This window comes from Zingiber officinale, chromosome 6B (genome assembly GCF_018446385.1).
Source record: "Zingiber officinale cultivar Zhangliang chromosome 6B, Zo_v1.1, whole genome shotgun sequence".
Taxonomy (NCBI): domain Eukaryota; kingdom Viridiplantae; phylum Streptophyta; class Magnoliopsida; order Zingiberales; family Zingiberaceae; genus Zingiber; species Zingiber officinale.
Window position 1 is genome coordinate 22,555,732 of NC_055996.1, and position 21,792 is coordinate 22,577,523.

Sequence of the window (21,792 nt, forward strand, 5' to 3'; positions counted from 1 at the left end):
TAAAAATCATGAAATTACAGAAATTCACAGAATGTTTATTTTTCATAAAAATCAAAATAAACTCGTACACGCCTTCACACGTGGCTCTGATACCACTGTTGGGATTTTCGGGCCGCGGAAACCCCGAATCTCCCTAGCCAACGGATCCGTGCAAAGAATAAATTTTTTTGAAAAACTACGAGTACGAGTTTACCTAGATCTACACTTAGATCTACAAGGGAAAAAGGTTATACCTTTGAAGCGAAGCCCTTCGCGTTCCCGCTCGTCCAAATGGTGCCGGATCTCGAAGTTGTCAACGTAAACAACTCTCTATATGTATCCACACAAACAACTCAATGGAGAGAGAGCCTTAGAGTGTGCTAGCACTCCAAAGGGTCTCGGCAATGGTAGAGGAGGAGAGGGAGAGGGAGAGCTTGAGGAAGAGGATGAAGTGAATGTGCCTTGAATGAAAAAATTCATTCCATCCCACCACAATAGTGGCCGGCCACTTTCAAAAAGGTGTAACCCCCATTTCCACATTAAGTGCAATTAATGTGGAGCCATTAAAGTGAAGAATTGTAACCTCCATGAGGTGGCATCTCACTTAAGTAACCATGATGATGTGGAGCATCATCATTGGTCCACATCTTGCCAACTCACTAATGATGTGGCAAAAAGTCAAGTCAAACTTGACTTTTCCTCTTCCTCTCAAGTCAAGTCAAACTTGACTTAATCTCTCTCATGGTTGATCTAATCCAACCATTTAATTCAAGCCAATTTAATATAATGAATCTAATTCATTTAATTAAATTGATTCAATGAGTCATAATCTAAATTAGACTCATTGAACACATGAATCAACTTGAGTCCAACTCAATTAGCCCAATTAGGATTACTCTTAATCCAATTTGATTCATCAAATGAATCTAATCCTCTTGGTTCATCATATGAACCTAATCTCCATCTAATTGTCCTTAATGTGTGACCCTATAGGTTCTTGTAATGTTGGCAATGCCCTAAACCCATGTAGGAGCATAAGTAATGAGCGGTATCTAGCAACACATCATTACTACCCAAGTTACAAGAATGTTGAGATCCAACATCACCTTGTGACTATTAATTGTGACTCCTCACAAAATATGACAAGTGTCCTTCTATCCTAGTTATCTAGATTGATCAATGTGAGGCATAGACCGTGTCATCTTCTGATCAATCTAAATTCTGAACTCCAAGTAGACTCACTAAATCAAATGAGCTCAATATCTCATATTGACTCATTTGGGCATGGCCATGCACTTCGTGGTCTCACTCTATCAAGAATACTGATGTCTCTCCCGTCATATAGGAGGGATAGATCCCATCTACATCACTCACATCCCTCCGCATAATTTGTTACATACCCAGTAATCGCCTTTATAGTCCACCCAGTTACGGGTGACGTTTGACGAAACCAAAGTACATAACTCCTTATGTAGGGAACCATGGTGACTTCATGTCTAAGGACTAGTAGTCATACTAATAGCCACATGAGAAAGTATATGACACTCATATAATGATCTATGATATTTTCTCATGGCGGGTCATTCAGTATACATTCCCTAATGTATACCCATGTGTCAACTTGATATCTCTATATCCATAACTTGTGAGATCAAGTCATCGAGTTGACCTACATGCTAGTCTTATTGCATTAACATTGTCTCTGAATGTTAATACTCGACTAGGAATGATTAAGAGTAGTGTTCCCTATATCATCTCACTATCGGTTCAACTAACCGATTGATATAGGTGAGAACCTTCTACTCAAGGACGCTATTATACTTAGTTTATTTGGCCCAAATACAAGTAAGTATAATAACCAAAACAAATGCCTTTTATTTATATAGAATATGATACAACAAGTCCATAATACAATCATCAAATGATTGGTTCTAGGGCTCTAGCTAACAACTTGGCCGGCCCAAGCTTGGGTTCCAAGCTTGCTTGACCGGCCCCAATAGGATGGGTATAAAGGTGGGTAAGAAGTGGGTATGTGGTGGGTATAAATCTCTATATACCAGAGGCTATGATAGGGACCGAGAGGAGGAATTAGTTTTGGTCTCCCGATGAAATTAAGCTTCCCGTGTTCACCCCGAACACACAACTTAACTTCATCTATAATAATTCATACCACTAAAGAATTATTATTGAACTACCGCACCAATCCCAAATTACATTTTGAGCTCATTCTTATTATGAGTGTGTTAGTCTCCCTGTGTTTAAGATGTCGAATGCCCACTAATTAAATGAGTTACTGATAACTCACTTAATTAATATCTTAGTCCAAGAGTAGTACCACTCAACCTCATCGTCATATCGGACTAAGTCCACCTGCAGGGTTTAACATGACAATCCTTATGAGTTCCTCTTGGGAACATTCTCAACCTAGATTACTAGGACACAGTTTTCTTCTATAATTAACAACACACACTATAAGTAATATCATTCCCAACTTATCGAGCTTATTGATTTATTGAGCTAAATCTCACCCATTGATAAGTCAAAGAAATAAATACTAAATATATGTGTTTGTTATTATATTAGGATTAAGAGCACACACTTCCATAATAACTAAGGTCTAGTTCTTTTATCAAGTCAGTATAAAAAGAACTTGCCTAAAATGGTCATACTCAATACACTTAGAGTGTACTTGTGTAATTTATTAGTCAAGATAAACTAATACCTAATTACACTACGACTATTCCAATGGTTTGTTCCTTTCCATCTTAGTTGTGAGCAACTGTTTATAATTTATAAAGAACTGATAACATGATCTTCTGTGTGTGACACCACACACTATGTTTTCTATAATATAAATTAATTGAACAACTATACTTAACAAATAAATGTAGGTATTTGACAATTGTGATTCTTTATTTCTAAATAAATATTTATACAAAAACTAGGCTTTTAGTATACACTCTAACATTAACCACATCACCTTCTTTTCCGACCAGTTAGTAGCCAGCATTCGCTTTTCTATCCATCCCTTTTTATTGGAAGTATGCCAATACTTTCATATCCCTTTACAACAGTTCGCCCCAAATGTCTTTTGGTATATGTGTCGGATGTTCATGTTGTTTCGTTTATTCGATATCCCTCCGACTCCTTGCAATCTTTGTCTATTTTCTTACCTTAAAAAAATCAGAGTCTAGGCTTTTCTTTTCTAGTCTCGACCAAAAGCGGTCTTCTTTGAAAACATGTCATCTTCGAACGAAGGCTGAAAATCCCATTTCTTCTTTGTGGAAATGCCCGGTCCGGATACTTGGTCCACCAAATGGTAATCCTCTTTTCCTCCTCTCCTTGACCTTGGAGAGTTTAAATGGGATCCTACTTTTGTTTCTTTCCTTCCCAAATTGAGCAACTAGCATTTCTGCATTCATAAATGGTTGAATGAAAGCTTTCTTTATCTTTTTGGTTGAGCCCAATCCAAACAAAACTATCCTGTTCCTTGGGTAAGTTTTAGTATTTAAATCCTTACATTATTGCTAACTAAAGTGTTCTTTAATTTTGTGTAGTGGATGCTATTTTGAATTCCATGGTTAATGAAGAAATTAAACTAACCAGGGAAAAACTCCTCGCCAAGGAGCGAGAACTGTTGGCCGAAAGAGGTCTCCCCCCCCCCCCCCCCCCCATCCGGGGAGACTTTCCAAAGTCATGCAGCAGAGTCCATTGTTGTTACCGCTTCTTGGGAGCTACCTCCTGATCCACTCCCAGTATTAGAGGATCTTCCTTCAAAGAGAGATGCCTCCCCTAAGAAAAAGTGCAAGGGGCACAAACTTACCCTTGCCCCATCTCCTAAGAGGCGTGCCCCCTCCTTGAAAACACCCTCTTTACACCCATCTTCAGCCCAAGAGGAGTCCATTTTCTAGGAAGCGCAATCTTTTGAATGAACTTTATCTGTTCGTGCCTCTATCGATCAATTCCAAGGGCCAGTCCAACACAGGAGACTCTTTCTCGACTGGGTAATTTCCCAGAGCCAACCTTCTTTGCATCTCCTCATGTAAAGACCATTACTGCCCCCGCGAATTGGACTTGTCAACCATCGGTTACCTTCACTCAGCCCTCCACCCAAGATGTGGTTGTTTCAACAACCACCTCTTCACCAACCATCTCACTATTGTTGGAAGGTCACCTAACAGATGCTTGGGTGGATATAAGAAACTAGCTTAGAGAGCTTGCTCCTAAGGATTTGGTAGACGAGTATTCCTACTAGAAAACCAAAGTAATGTGATCTGCTTTATTATTTTGCACCCATATTGAATATTCACATTGATATTTTTCTTTCAGCACTGGGTGATAAGTATGAGCGTGGCCCAAAAATTGTACACCCTAGCTCAAGAAAATGACTTACTAAAGCAGGCTTCTAAGGCAGCTGCTATGCATGCTTCTGGGCGACTAAAGGAGCTAGAAGCTCAACTTCAAGAGGCTCAACAGCTAGCCAAATCTTAACTTGAGAAAACAGTCAAGCTGAGGACTGCCTTGAATGCCTCTGAAGTTCAACTTCAATCAGAAACAAGTCTTCGGATAGAAATGAAGATAAAGTTGGACGAGAAGACTGTAAAAATTTCCTAGCTATTCGCCCAACTACCAGAGTTATGTTAGAATGTATACTAAAAGCCTAGTTTTTTGTATAAACATTTATTTTGAAATGAGAATCACATTGGTCAAATGTCTACATTTAGTTAAATGCAGTTGCCCGTTTAATTTATATTGTAGATAACATAGTGTGTGGTGTCACACAAAAGATCATGTTATCAGTTCCTTAAAAATTATAAATAGAAGCACACAACCAAGATAGATTGGGACAAACCATTGGAATGATTGTAGTGTAATTTGATATTAATTTATCTTGACTATAAAATTACACTAGTACACTATGTGTGTATAGAGCAGGACCATTTGAGGTTGTTCCTTTTATACTGACTGCATAAAAGAACAGAACCTCTGTTATTATAGATGTGCATACTTTTAATCCCGATATAATAACAAGCACATGTACTTACTACTTATTTCTTTAATTTATCAATAGACCCGATAAGTTGGGAAATAATATTATTTATATGGTGTGTTGTTGATTATAGAAGGAAACTGTGTCCTATTTATTAGGATGATGATGTCCCCTTGAGGAACTCATAAGGATTGTCATGTAAACCCTGCAGGTAGACTTAGTTCCGACATGACAATGAAGTTGAGTGGTACTACTCTTGGAGCTAGATGTTAATTAAGTGAGTTGTTAGTAACTCATTTAATTAATGGGCATTCGATATCTTAAACACAGGGAGATTAATGCACTCATGATAAGAAGGAGCCCATAATGTAATATGGGATTGGTGTGGTAGTTCAATAATAACTCTTTAGTGGCATGACTTATTATTGATGAACTTGAGTTGGATGTTCGGGTCGAACATAGGAAGCTCAAGCTCATCAGGAGGCCAAAACTAATTACTCCTCCAGGTCCCTGTTGTAGCCTCTATATATAAAGCCTCGCATTCACCCAAGTCATCCTTATGGCCGACCACATCCTTGCTTGGTGCCCAAGCAAGGGGCCGACCACCCCTTGCTTGGTGCCCAAGCAAGGGGTTGGCCAAGATGGGTTTAAAAGTGAGTTTTTAATTTTTTAAATCTTTCTTTTTCTAGCCATTTATAATGTTTTAAAAGAGATATTTTAAATTTTAAAAACTTTCCTTTTTTGAAGCCATCCACATGGTTTTAAAAGAGAGTTTTAAATTTAAAAAATCTTTCATTTTGTAGCCATCTATAATGGTTTAAAAGAGAGATTTTATTTTTGTTAAAACTTTCCTTTTTTGTAATCATGATTTAAAAGAAAGATTTTAATTTTAAAAATCTTTCTTTTTTGTAGCCATCTACAATGTTTAAAAAGGAGATTTTTAATTTTAAAACTTTCCTTTTGTAGCCATCCACAATAGGAAATTTAAAAGAGAGATTTTAATTGTTGTTAAAATCTTTCCTTTTTGGCCATTACCAAGGATTATAAAAGAGGATAGATGGTGCCTTAGAGGAAATAATCATCTACACTATTTCTATTCCTCTTCTATTCTCCTTGTGGCCGACCCCCTCATATTCTTATTCTCCCTTTGCTTTCTCACCTAAGGCCGACAGCATCAAGAGGCTTCAACCATCTTGTGGCCGGCGGGTTGCAAGGAAGAAAGAAGAACAAGAGGTGGTGTTCCTAGCTTTGATCCCTTGGTGGCCGAAAGTTTTGGAAGAAAGAAGAACTTGGGTGGTTTTTGCGTCTTGGTAGATCGTCACCCACACGACGTCCAAGAGGAGGAGAGGAATACAGCAGAAGATCAAGAGGTCTTTAAGCTATAAAGAAAGGTATAACTAGTTAATTGTTTCCGCTGTGTACTAGTTTATTTTTCCTTTGTATGGATAATGAAGTACCAACACAAGAGGCTAGCGATCTTATGCTTTGATTGAGGTCTCTGTAGTTTAACCTAGGATTTTCTGTAAGGAGTTTAAATATTCAATTTCTTTGAAAGGCTTTGACTAGGAAGTGGTGGATGATCCCATACCCAAGAAGGCCGAGTGCCTCGCCAACAACCTGGAAGCCAATCCTTGAAATAGATATTTAATCAACTTCTATAATATGGTTTAACTTCTGATGAACACATGGGTTGAACTTGGATTAATAATGTTAAGTTTCATTTGCAATCCAAGTTTAACTTCTGAAAAGCACATGGGTTGCTTGGAAAAGTTCTATGCTTGTATAAATTTTTGTACAGGAGAAACAGAATGGAATTCTGAGTAGCTCCAACAAGTTAAAGGCAACCCATACCACTTAGCAAGCAGCCAAAAAGTCCGAACTAACAACTCAACATGATGAGAGGAACTGGAACATCCCTAGATTATCCCTCAATTTTTTTTTAAAAAAACTACCCTCTCATCAACTGCTATGTAGATAACCACAGTACAATCCCATAAAAAAGAACCATCTTAACCAATGAAAATGGCTGCATCTCAAACAAGAGTTTAATAAATAAGGACAATAATTCCCCAAACATCCCTTTTCACAAATAATAAAGAAAAACCTCTCGCAATGAAACCAGTATGCTTTGCACTCCTAGGCATTCGGACAGTACCATGCGTCCATCCCGTCTCCTCGTCTACTCCGTCCGTAAGCCTTCCGTCATATCCTGGGAGACATCCTCACCTGTAACGTAGACATCATGAGTCTACGAACCCAGCAAGTACAATCTTATATGAATAACATGACATCCATAAATTAGCAGGAATAGAAACTAGTAAGCATATAACTTAACTCATATACAGTAAATTGAAGAAGGGTACAATATGTAAAAGTTCCTACATAGCTAATAAGAGTGAATATGTCACATATCTGGTAAGCACTAATAGAGCCAGTCAAACAGTCCCATGACTCTGGAGGTACCTCCTAGAGAATATGCTGTCATATAACCGAAGCTAACAATAAATTATAGTATCAGTCATGTTTGGAAGGGCCCTCCCTGGAGCTCATCCCGGGGCACCCAACCTGTATTGTCACCACATATGCTCATACTCATCCAATTAGCCATATAAAAAGAAACATAAATTGTCCACGTTATACTATAACAATAGCACCTTCCATTCATTCTATAAACATACCAACCTTAAAAGAAGACAACAGAAACATGCATCCATGAAAGAGAGCGATACAATATGGAAATTCAACACCTAAACATATAATAATTGAAGGCGCTAGAATTCCGTTCTGTTTCAATTTCCCTGTACAAAAATTATACAAGTACACAACTTTTCCTAGCAACCCATATGTTCGATCAGACATGTGTTTGATCAATCAAGCAAGTTCTTGACGGATCAAAGCAAACCTTGATCAAAGTACAAGATCACTGGCATCTTGTGTTGGTATTCAAAATCGATACAAAGAAAACTAAACTAATTACGCAGCAGAATTAAAGAACTAGTTATACCTTTTCTTTGTAGCTAAAGACCTCTTGATCTTCTGCAGTATTCCTCTCCTCTTCTTGGACGTCGTGTGGGCGACGATCTACCAAGACAAGAAACACCCTTCCCCTCTTTGGATCCAAACCGCCGGCCACCAAGTGAAGCACTAGGATGGGGTGCCTTCTCCTCTTCTTCCTTCTTATCTTCTTCCTCTTCTCCAAGTCGCCGCCCACCAAGGAGGAAGGGGGCGCCGACCCTTAGCAAGGAGGAGGGGGCGCCGACCCTTAGCAAGGGGGAGTGTTGGAAAACCTAATGATTCTACTGTACAAAAATTTTATACAAAGGTCTGAACCTTTTCCTAGCTACCATGTGTTCTTTTAAATTAAACTTGGATCGCCTGCGGAACTTAACACGTTTGATCCAAAGTTTAATCTATTTGTTCTTTTAGGTTTAGACTTGGATCTCTTACGGAACTTAACACGTTCGATCCAAATCACCTAGGTTATTAATTCCATTAAATATTAATTTCCAAAATTAGCTTCCAGGACTGCATGGCGAGGCACATGGCCTTCTTGGATATGGGAACAACCACCACCGCCTAGACAAAGCCTTTTAAGGAAAGCTAATATTTAATTTCCTTAAATAACTTTAGGTCAACCGAAAAGAACAATCAAATCACAAGGAAAAGAAAAAACAAAGAACACAACATCGAAAACAAATTTGAAATACTAGAATCGCATGCCTCTTGTATTTGGTATTTTTTACATGAAGATAAAACTAGTATGATGCAGAAATTAAATACTAGTATACCATTTCTTTTGCAAGCAAAAACCTCTAGGTCTTCTACCGTATTCCTCTTCTAACCTCGGACGTTGTGTGGGCAACGATCTTCCGAGATGAGAAACCACCAAAGCACCTTCTTCTCCTCCTTGCAAGGTTCGGCCAAATCAAGTGCACCTCCAAGGATGAAGAGAAAACACCACCAGTGCTCCAAGGGATACAAGCTTTCTCTCCTTCTTCTCCAAGCTAGAATTCGGCCACCACTTGATCTCCAAGAGGATGAGAGGTTCGGCCACAAGGATGGAGAGAAGAGAAAAGAGAAGGGCCGGCCACAAGAAGGAAGAAAAAGAGGGAGAAAATAATAGAGGTTGTTCACCTTGAAGGCTCCCAAAACCCCCTCTTTTATAATCCTTAGCTTTGGCAAATAAGGAAATTTAATTACAATAAAATTTCCTTAACTTTCCTTGACATGAATTAATTAAGAAAAATTAAACAAAATTTCCTAAACCTTTATGTCATGGTCGGTCACATCATTAAGAGCAAACAAGGCAATTTCAATCAACAATTAAAATTCCTTATTTGTCTTCGAAATTTTTTAAAAAATAAAATTTCCCTTTAAAATCCCTTCATGGTTGATAAAAAGAAATTTCTATAATTTTAATTTTTTAACATGTGAATAATTTACAAAGAAGAAAAATAAAATATCTTTCCAATCTACAAATAAGGAAAAAGATCTAATCTCTTTCTTTAATCTTTTGTAGATCCTTTTAAAAGAGATATTTTAATTTTTAATCTCTCCAATAAATTATATCTTTCACATAAGAAAAATTTAAAATTAAAATTCTTTTTAATTTAATGGGGGCCGACCACCTAAGCTTGGGTTCAAGCTAGGGCTGGCCACCCATGAACCAAGGCTTGGCCGACCCTAGCTTGATCCACAAGCTAGCTTGACCGGCCCCTACATCATGGGTATGAAGGTGGGTATAGGTGGGTATAGTACTCTATAAATAAGAGGCTACGATAGGGACCGAGAGGAGGAATTGGTTTTGGTCTCCCGATAAAATTAAGCATCCCGTGTTCGCCCCGAACACACAACTTAATTTTATCAATAATAATTCATTCCACTAGAGAACTATTATTGAACTACCGCACCAATCCCAAATTACATTTTTGGGCACCTTCTTATTATGAGTGTGTTAGTCTCCCTGTGTTTAAGATGTCAAATGTCCACTAATTAAGTGAGTTACTGACAACTCATTTAATTAGTATCTTAGTCCAAGAATTGTACCACTCAACCTTATCTTCATGTCGGACTGAGTCCACCTACAGGGTTTAACATGACAATCCTTATGAGCTCTTCTTGGGGATATTATCAACCTAGATCACTAGGACATAGTTTCCTTCTATAATCAACAACACACACTATAAGTGATATCATTTCCCAACTTATCGGGCTTATTGATTTATCGAACTAAATCTCACCCATTGATAAATTAAAGAAATAAATATCAAATATATGTGCTTGTTATTATATTAGGATTAAGAGCACACACTTCCATAATAACCGAGGTCTTTGTTTCTTTATAAAGTCAGTATAAAAGAAACGACCTCTAATGGTCCTACTCAATACACTCTAAGTGTACTACTATAATTATATAGTTAAGATAAACTAATTCCTAATTACACTACGACCTTCCAATGGTTTGTTCCTTTCCATTTTGGTCGTGAGCTACTGTTTATAATTTATAAGGTACTGATAACATCATCTTCTGTATGTGACACCACATATTATGTTATCTACAATATAAATTAATTGAACAACTACAAACGAATGTAGACAATTTGACCAAATGTGATTCTTTATTCAAAATAAATGTTTACAAAAGCTTAGGATTTCAGTATACATTCTAACAGGGAGAAGGGGCGCCAACCCTAGCAAGGGAGAGAAGGGGCGCCGACCACAAGGAGGAGAAAAGAATTGTGGAAAATTAGGTTTTTGGGGCACTACCTACTCCTTTTTATAGCCCTTGCCGCCGACCCTAGGAAGGTAGAGAAAAACCAAACCAAAACCAAGTTGTGAATGGGTGGATGCGAGACTTTATATAGAGGCTACAACAGGGACCTAGAAGAGGAATTGATTTAGGCCTCCTATGGGCTTGGGCTTCCCATGTTCGACCCGAACACCCAACTCAAGTCCATCAATAATAACCCATACCACTAAAGGGTTATTATTGAACTACCGCACCAATTCCATATTATAATATGGACTCCTTATTATCATGAGTACGTTAATCTCCCCGTATTTAAGATATCGTATGCCTGTTAATTAATTGAGTTACTGACAACCCAATTAATTAACATATGATTCCAAGAGTAGTACCACTCAACTTTATTATCATGCCGGACTAAGTCCACCTGTAGGGTTTACATGATAATCCTTATGAGCTCCTCAAGGGGGCATCATTAGCCTAAATAATTAGGACATAGATTCTTTCTATAATCAATAACACACCATATAAACGATACTATCTCCCAACTTATCGGGCCTATTGATTTAACGAATAAATCTCACCCATTGATAAGTTAAAGAAATAAATACTAAGTATACGTGCTTGTTATTATATAGGGATTAAGAGGATGCATATCCATAATAACAGAGGTTCTGTTCTTTTATGTAGTCAGTACAAATCAAACAATCTCAAACGGTCCTGCTCAATACACACATAGTGTACTAGTGTAATTTTATAGTCAAGACAGACTAATACCAAATTACACTACAATCATTCCAATGATTTGCCCCAATCCATCTTGATTGTGAGCTACTATTTATAATTTATAAGGAACCGATAACATGATCTTCTGTGTGACACCACACACCATGTTATCTACAATATAAATTAAATGGACAACTAAATTAGCATATATATAAATATAAAATGGCAACATTTGACCAAGGTAATTCTCATTTCAAAATATTTCAAAACAAATGTTCATACAAAAGCTAGACTTATAGTATACATCTCAACAATAATACTTGAAAGGAAACAACCAATACATATTGGTGTCATGGTTCTATTAAAAGGAAATGAAATCCGAAATCATCACAAGAAGCAAGAACCACAAGGTTGCAGCTGACTCAATATAAGCCAAGATCACCCTCGAATCAAACTTCAAACAAACTATACTATCCTGGAATTTCAGAACCCACAAGGAACATGGAATCACCTTGGAGACGCACTAAAATCTACCAAAATCAATTCCCAAAAGCCACACAAGTATGCTGCCTTTCAGTGAACAAAATCACAATGAATTGAATTGAGCATTACATAAACAATAGATAAACAAAGCCATTAACATTCTGTCTGTAGCTTCCCTGAACATTATAAGGGAACAAAACAACAACCAACCAACCAAATCATCAAGATCCTGATTTCGAAATTCAATGGTCATGTGATAAACTGATCAAAAACCAAATATATTGACCTGATCTCGAGTAATTTCTAAAAAAGAAGAACGACAATGATTACAAACACAAATGCCTAATCCGCGACTGGAAGCTGAACTAAATCACAAAACTACAGCCTTTTCAAAAGAACCCACACCAAATCGCAGCTAATCGAAGAAAAGAACACTCCAACTTGAATCCACAACTTCTAAATCAATCCAACATTTCAAAAGCAATAGAGAAATAAAACTATAGTATCTCCGATCAAGGCCTATAGCACTAGCAATTAGTCCAACTCCTTCGGAAGCAAGGAAGGAAAAAAATTAGAACATCATCAATCGAAGCTTCATCCACTAGAATCAGAGGTAGTGAGGGAAGAACAAGCTAGTACAGCAAAAGCTTCGCCGAGACCTCTGAATTACCGGCATGAAACAACGCAACAATGAATTCGTTCTAGGTCCCAAATCCGTGCTAGAATACCCCGTTCATGCCCAAAGCTAAATTCCTCTATCCCAAAAATCGTTCAGCCATCAGGAATCCAATCCTTTCCGATGAAGATAAGAAAAACCAAGCTATCGATAGAGCAAAACCTCCAGAAAACCAATTACAACTCCCAAAACCAACTAGAAATCCAAAAGCTATCATGAGAAACCCAAGCAAAACCCGATTCAATTACAAAGCCCTAATCTGTCGTAGGAACCGAGGAGAATTCTCCGATAGAACAAGAACATCACAAGAAAATCATATCACAATTCATTCAATCAATCGGTCATCCTAAGCAAACATAACATCCTCTCCTAGGTTACTATCCTTATCTCCACGGATCCCATACCATCATATAAAAATGAACTTGCCTTTCCCTTCTCACGTCGCCGTCGAAATCCCTAGCCGGTGAGGTCAAGTCGACAAGGAGTATGCGAAAGTCCTTGTACCCGGTCGCCATGCCCCTCGTAGCTTGCCGGCGTGTGGACGTTGATCGGTCGGAGCTCAGCGCCCAGTGAGAAGTTTCTTCGCGGATGGCGGAGCGAAGCAGGAGTCGGCGATTTTGAGGGAGCTGTCGGTGAGGATCGGGTAAGCTAGGTTTATATACCTAGGCTAATATATATACATAGGTTAATTAAATCCTAATCTTATGTAATTGAGCTTAATCAACTCCTAACTTAATTGGGTATCGTATACTTCCCTAAGCTTAATAGTTCTATCCCTTGAAAATGTGTCATACCAATTCATTTTAAATCCTGAGAAATTCCCTAAAATTATAGAAAATTTAGTAAATAAATTCCTTTATTAATGCTCGTGAGACCTTAATTTATTATTATTATTTTTAATTTAATTCCTTAATTAATGCTTGGGAGACCTTACAGGAACCCCCTGCACTCGGATCTAACAACTACTCAAACTAGATTAATAGTTGCCCAGACGGAGTTGGCCACCGATCGGGCTGGGGAGGACAAGCGCTTTATGGAAAAGAAAAAAGATCTCTTTGGGACACGCGAATTCAATGCACCCATTGCCCGCTCCATCACTAGAGCACTTCTCATTGGAGCGAAGGGGGCAATGAAGTAATTAAAAGAAAGTGGATACTTGACTTCCAATCCCCCGCTGACTTTTTGGATCTCAAAAGGATAGCTGATAGTGGTCCACTTGACATGTTTCTAAACCTTGCATAATTTATATTATTTTTTTGTGTTGTTTTTAGTTACTGAACCAGATATATGTATCCATTATAAATATGACTGAATTCTCCTTTGAATGTCTTTACCATGAATTTTAGCTATTCAATAATTTATGTATATGCTAAAGATGCATAAGTCCAACTGGGCAAAAGCCTGGACAGAACAAAACAAGAGTTTAATTAGGGAAACACCAATCCTCTTAGGCTTCCTCTGGAGTGAAATTCATTTAACCCTTAAGGCTGAACGGGAGTATTACCTATTCAGAATGAAACTTGGTCGATATTTTACTCAAACTCTCAAATTAGTTCGACACAATTTTAGCCAGGTTTCTCTACTCATTATCCTCTCGGACAATTAGTAAAAACTCATGCATGCTTATGGACATCTGGGATTTAAAAATGGTTACCCAAAAAAACCAAGTTTACCTTAATAAGAGCATCGACACTTCGAGATGATTGCCTCTCGAATCAGTTAAGACAGCAGACTTTTGATTGGTGCCATGTGTGTGTTCATCATTACGAGTATACGTCTTTCCCTATACCTACCACTTTGTCTTCATCATCTAATGGTATAGAATGTAACCCTCCTTTTCACTATTACCATCTAACGACTCTACTTGATAGACGATCTTAACAACTCCCTATAACTTTTTTTTGGAAAACCCTAAGGTTCCTAATTCTTCTCCTTCCTTAGTATTTTCACACTTTCCATTCTTCTCATTTTCTTGCTCAGCATGGCTAAAGCTCATGTGTGGTACACCCAATGCTCCTCTAACTTTACTATTGAGAATCCCTATGACTTCACCATCAACTACGGGCTTCCATCTTACATCGTTATCCCTACTGGTCAAGCTTGCCCTCATCTTCCCCCGGCGGAGAGCATTGTTTTCTTCAAAGAATAGGTCATAGCCGAACTCTGCTTCCCCCTTCATCCTTTCTTTATTGATGTTAGTCAATATTTTAGCATTTCACTCTATCAACTTATCCCTTAATCTCTTCGCATCTTAAGTGGTACTATCGTTATTTTCCGCTTGTTCAATGTTCCTCTTTCTCCTTGTTTGTTCCACTATTATTTCTTCTCTCGACAAGTAGAGAACAATCTATTTCATTTTCAGGTTCGCCCTAAGGTAATTTTGTTCAATAGAATTCTAGCCCAGGAGGAATGAAGAGATAAATATTTTTTTATACACCTTCTGAGCTCTCTGTCCTGTCCCATAACCTGGCAGCCAAACCTTCCCCCTATTCCTAACTTGGGCAATCTTCACACAGACCCAATCCTTCACCAAGCCCTAGATCATCTACAAGGTTTGAAGTTTAGCTTACCCGAGTTGACTATAAAAGATTTATTATATGTTTTTGGGCTCACTCTGATTGACCTCGAGCTAAGTGTCACCTTTGGTAAGAAAAAATCCTTATCTTTCTTTAGTCGTTTGCTATCTCCTAGCCAACTATTATAAAGATTTCTAACTACTCACTTATTTTTATAGGAGAGCTTAATACTCCAACTTTCCTCTTTAAAAACACTCGGCTAACAAAAGAAGTTTTAAACCGAAGAGGCAAGAATCTATTAAAGGAGTGTTAGCTTGGGCATGCCTCTACCTCTGTTGGTCTACTCCTTTCGGTAGAACCTTCCCATAGTTCTTCCTCCAGCTCTATAAATTTGGATGCTCCTCTCATAATTAAGCACAAAAGGGCCCAAGCAGAGGCTACAGGCTTGGATATACCTGAGGAACCCATCACCAAGCGAGATCCTTTTGCTTTGGCCGAGATCTCTTTTGCTCGAGGTAAAGAACCTGGATCTCAAAAACATAGTCACTCTCATTTTACAATTGCTATGATGAGGTCAGACATTCTTATACCTATGTCTCATGCGACCACCTCAATTATCAGGCCAATCGAAACAATGTCAGCCCCTCTACCCACTCATCCAATTTTGCCATAAGTCTTGAGCGTTTCTTCAACTTTCCCCCACTCCAAATGAACTCCTAGTACAAGATTGGTTGGTCGTACATCTGAATGATTAGTACCCAAGCAAAGTCCTGGATCGATCGGGCAAATATTAGAATCTTTACTCATTCAGCTAACTTTCGTTCGTTCACAGTCGTCTGGGATCCCTCTTGCTCTTCTTTCAAGGCATACTTCTCCATCTAGCTCCCAATGTTGTTTCAATAATATTACGGGTTACCATCCCAACAAGGACTGGATACCACTTCTTCCCCATCCTACGAGATACTTAAATTGAAAGGTCCATTAGCTGAGATGTGGGTGTAAGCACATAGACAAATACAAGGGATCACCATATCAGAGTGTGCTAATGAGCACTCAAAATGTTACTGTAGTAAGTTCATGACTAAGTCTTTTTAAATTATCTTTGTGAACTATAACTTTATCACTATTTCATTTAGTTCTATGCTTTTAGGCTACATTTGGGCCAACTGGTCATGGACCTGGAGAGGGCCAAGAAGATTCTAAAAGGATGAGTAAAGGAACTAGAGGCAACCACCTCCGTTCTTAATATTGCCATGCTCAACTTGCAAAGAGAAGTTGAAGTTCGACAAAAAGAAACTGAAGTCCAAGATGGACTTCTTTCAGAATTGGAACAGACTTTGAAGGAGCCCTAACAACTAGTGGATTCTCAACAAAGAGATAATCAATAGTTGGAACTCTTATTACAATCTAGCGAGTCTAAACTTCAAGTAGAGAGTGCATTGAGAGATGAAGCCCTTTCTGACCTGGCCCACAAAATTACTCTACTAGAAGAATTGGCATTTTCACGCGCATCCAGATCTCCTGAACTGCTCCAGGAGTTGTCCATGAAGAACTTTTTGATATTAGAACAACAAAAGGAATTGGGTGCTCGAGACTCCCAAATAGGATCGTTGTAAGTAGAATTAAATTCTACAAAAGTTGAATTGACCGGCTACAAAGTGGACGACTTGCCTCAGGAGCTATCCTCGAAGAACTTACTGCTTTTAGAATAACATGGGGAACTAAACATGTGAACAACCCAGATAAGATCATTACAAGCTCAACTAAAGTCCATTCAAATCGAGCTCGCTAATGACAAGACAAGGGAAGCTGAACACCTTAGAGTTGGAAGGAGAGCATATCTAGATTCCACCAGATTTAAAGGAAACTTAGCTAAGCGACTTTCAGGCACGCTCAATCATACGACGGAAGGAGTTGTTCATCAACTATTGGAGGGCGGTTATCTATTAACATAACCCTCTAGAGAATTTATAAATCTACATCAGCTTCTTAATGAGCTTTCGATGGATTTTTAAAGCAAATTTGACTGATATCTTCCATGTTATGTTCCCTAGCATGTAACCATACGTAAATAGAAGGAACGAAAGTTAACCGCTAAGATATTCTAAAATATGAATTTAGGTTGTTTCAAAATATGACTTAAATAAGTTTAAATGACACCTATTTTTCTTGCATATCTTCAGAACCACTTGTACTTCTCATAGAATAAACTTCTTTGTGTGTTCCTCATATAATATATATTGATCAACATAATAAGCCATGCCAACTATTAACACTAAGTGGAATAACCTTGCTAGATAATGTATCATGTTATAATGGAACTCTCGACCGGGTAAAATACTAGGTGAGATATTAATGCCGAACAAAAGAAATCAAGCCTGACGATTACCCTCCCCTACTATATTTATGATCTAGCCTCAGGAGTAACTTCTCCTAATATACTCTTGAGCTGAATAAAATACCAGACGACAAGCAGAATAATTAGGTCAGATAATGTAATGCAATCCATATAGAAACCTTTCACAATTGATTGGCCGGGCTGAGTAATGAGCTTGGCGAGAACTTAATGTCGAGCATAATAATTAGGTCAGCTGAGCATAATAATCAGGTAGGATAATGAAATTCTTACAGTTGAAATCCATCCAGAATATACGCTCGCTTATAACCTAGCCAACAACTTAGAAACTACCTATATAAGGACTAATAATTTTCCTCCCCACTTTCCATACCAAATTATAATATTGAGCGAGATACCAATATCGAATGGGACATTCAAAGCCAGATGATTCGGGAGTTTTAGGACCCACCCGGTCTTTAAGCCGGGGGCTATAGTCTCTGGATTTATTTGAGCCGCAAGCGCATGCTTGTTTATAATCCGATCGAATGGTTTAGGAGTTTATCATAATCCAGTCTTTAAGTCACTCTGGATTTATCTGAGCCGCGAGAACATGCTTACTTATAATTCGACTGAAAGGTTCGAGAGTCTGGGACTTGCCCAGTCTTTAAGTCGCTCTAGATTTATCTGAGCTGCGATAGTATGCTCACTTATAACCCTACCGAATGGTTTGGGAGTTTAGGACTTGCCCAGTCTTTAAATCGTTCTGGATTTATCTAAGCCATGAGAGCATGCTCGCTTATAACCCGATTGAACAGCTTGGGAGTTTATCATAACCTGATCTTTTAGCCGCTTTGATTTATTTGAGTTATGATAGTATGTGTGCTTATAACCCGATCGAATGGTTTGAGTATCTGGGACATGCCCAGTCTTTAAGCCGCTCTAAATTTATCTGAGCTGTGAGAGCATACTCACTTATAATCTGACCGAACAGTTTGGGAGTTTATCCTAATCCAGTCTTTAAGCTGCTTTGGATTTATTTGAGCCGCAAAAGCATGTTTGCTTATAATTCAATCGAACGGTTCAGGAGTTTATCATAACCCAGTCTTTAAGCCGCTCTGATTTATCTAAGCCACAAGAGCATGCTCGGTTATAACCCGACCGAATGGTTTGAGAGTTTGAGACTTGCCCGGTCTATAAGTCACTCTGGACTTATCTGAGTCACGAGAGCATGCTCACTTATAATCTGACCGAATGGTTCGGGAGTTTATCATAACCTGGTCTTTAAATCACTCTGGATTTATCTAAGCTGCGAGAGCATGCTCGTTTATAACTCGACTGAACGGTTCGGGAGTCTGGGACTTGCCCGATCTTTAAACAGCTCTGGATTTATCTGAGTTACGAGAGCATGCTCGCTTATAACCCGACTAAATAGTTTAGGAGTCTGAGACTTGCCCGATCTTTAAGCCACTCTAGATTTATTTGAGTCACGAGAGCATACTCGCTTATAACCCAACCAAACGATTCAAGAGTTTCTCACAACCCGGCCTTTAAGCTACTCTGGATTTATCTGAGCCGTCAAAGTATGCTTGCTTATAATATGACCGGGCGGTTCGGGAGTCTGGGACTTGTCTAGTCTTTAAATCGCTCTAGATTTATTTGAATTGTGAGATCATGTCACTTATAACCCAACCGAACGGTTCGAGAGTCTGGGACTCGCCCGGTCTTTATGGCGAGGGCTATAATTTGTAACTTATGAGAATTTTAGATAAGTTTTCCTACATTCTCATTAATTATAAGAAATTTACATAATACACGAGTAAATTACAAGCATACTTGTCAAGCTCGGTAGGGTTGTAAATGATTTGTACTCCAGGGTCGGTCTAATTTTTATCCTCTATATCTTCAAGGTAGTAAGAGCCCAAGGAGAGATTTTCTACCACTTTGTAGGGTCTTCCCCACTATGGCTCTATCTTGTTTACATCCCCGACTGGTTTAACTCGCTTCTGGACCAAATCACTCACTTAAAAAAATTGAGGGATAACTCATCTATTGTAATTTTACCATTAATTGAGCCATCACTTTGCCTCTAACTTCCTATTTCAGATCGAGCTCCATTAAGCGCTGATTGGTATTATCTTCATCATACAACCATCTCCGATCGAATTCCACACCCACTTTAATCAGGGAACATTGCTTCATCGCCAAAAACCGGGTGAAAAGGGGTGATACCTGTCGCCTCTCGAGGGGTCGTATGATATGCCCATATCACGCTGGGAGTTCATCGTCCTAGTTTGCTCCAATACAGTCTAATTTGATTTTGAGGCCTCTGATGCTCTCTCTGTTGGCTACCTCTGCCTGGCCGTTACTCTGAAAGTATGCCACAGATGTAAAATCATATGTGATACCGTAACCCAAACACTATTCTATGATTTTTCTGCCCTAGAATTGCCTACCATTATCTGAAACTAATTTGTGAGGAATTCTAAACCTACAAATAATATGTTGCCATAAGAATTTGATAACCATCTATTCAGTTTTCCTAGCTAATAGCTCAGCCTCCACCCATTTAGAGGAATAATCTATTGCTACTAGTAAAAATCTTCTTTGAGCAGGTGCCAAGGGGAAAGGACCTACTATATCTATGTCCCACTGATTGAATGGACATGAAATAATGGAAATTTTCAACAACTCCGTGAGGGTGATGAGGGATATTCTGATGTTTCTGACAAGATAAATAGGCTCTTACTAGCTGGGCAGTGTCGGCTTGTAGAGCAGGCTAAAAATACCAGGCCAGCAATACCTTCTGAGCGAGAGACCGACTACCTGCTTGATTTTCGCGGGAGCCTTGATGCATTTCCTTTAAAATGTATTGTATGCCCTCTGAGCCTATGCACTTGAACAAAGGACATGAAAAAGCTCGCTTATAACGATGATCACCAATCAAAGTAAACCGACCGATTCTCTTCTTAATCATACATGCCTACTCACCCTCGAATAGTAAACTGTCCTGTTGTAGAAATAATATAATTGGAGTTCTCCAATCACTCTATAACTCTAGGTCAGCTTATCTTTTAATGCAGGCTACTAACAATGTCTGCTCTATCGGCTTGTCTATATTCTAGGGAATGATGGTGGAAGCTAGCTTAACCAGGTCATCCGTTGTTTGATTTTCTAATCAGGGAACTTTTTGGATAACTACCTCCTGGAACTCCGTTTTGAGTTTGTTAAATGCTTTCGCATAGAGCTTAAGCTACTCATTATTAATTTTGAAATTGGTCGATAACTATTGTGCAGCTAATTAGGAGTCAGAATAAATTAAAACCCAAGCGGTGCCCATATGCCTTATAGCTTGTAGGCTAGCTATCAATGCTTCATATTCAACCTTATTGTTGGTGGCCCGGTAATTCAACCGAACGGATAGCTGCATTCTATCTTCTCGAGGGAATATCATAAGAATACATATCCCACTACCTTGTTGAGTGGAGGATCCATCCACATAGATTTTCTAAGTCTCATCCAGCTCAAGATTCTGAACCTCCATTAGGAAGTCATGATCAACCTTCTAGAGGCTTCGGGGTTGACAAGTACTTGGCCTAAAGTGCTGTTAGTGAGTACTATGATCTGATGAGAAAGGAAATAAGGACGTAACTTCCGAGCAGCTAAAACCAATCCATAGGCTAACTTCTCGAGTGCGGTATAATGACACTCGACTCCTTTTATTAAATGACTTAAAAAATATACAAGCTGTTGCTCCTTCTCCTCTTGTCTTACTAATACTGATCTGACCATATGATCATTAGCTGACAGATACACCCATAGTGTCTCGCCTGCTACGGGCTTTGCAAGTATAGGTAGGGAGGATAGGTAATTCTTTAGCTCTTCAAAAGCTTTATCGCAGTCAGCATCCCATTGGAACTTAGTTATCCAACGAAGTATCTTGAAAAAAGGTAAGCTTCGATCGGCTGAACAGGAGATGAAGCGAGATAGAGCAGTGATATGACTGGTCAGTCTTTGTGCCTCCTTCAGATTGCATGGAGGAGCCATGTCTTGAAGTGCCTGTACCTTGCTCGGGTTGGCCTCTATCCCCCGCTTGGTCACGATGTTGTTGGTTGCTACTCGAAAAATCTAACGGTTCCACTGTACAAAAATTTTGTACATAGGTCTGAACCTTTTCCTAGCTACCATGTGTTCTTTTAAATTAAACTTGGATCGCCTGCGGAACTTAACACGTTTGATCCTAAGTTTAATTTATTTGTTCTTTTAGGTTTAGACTTGGATCTCCTGCGGAACTTAACACGTTCGATCCAAATCACCTATGTCAAAAAGACAATTAAATAT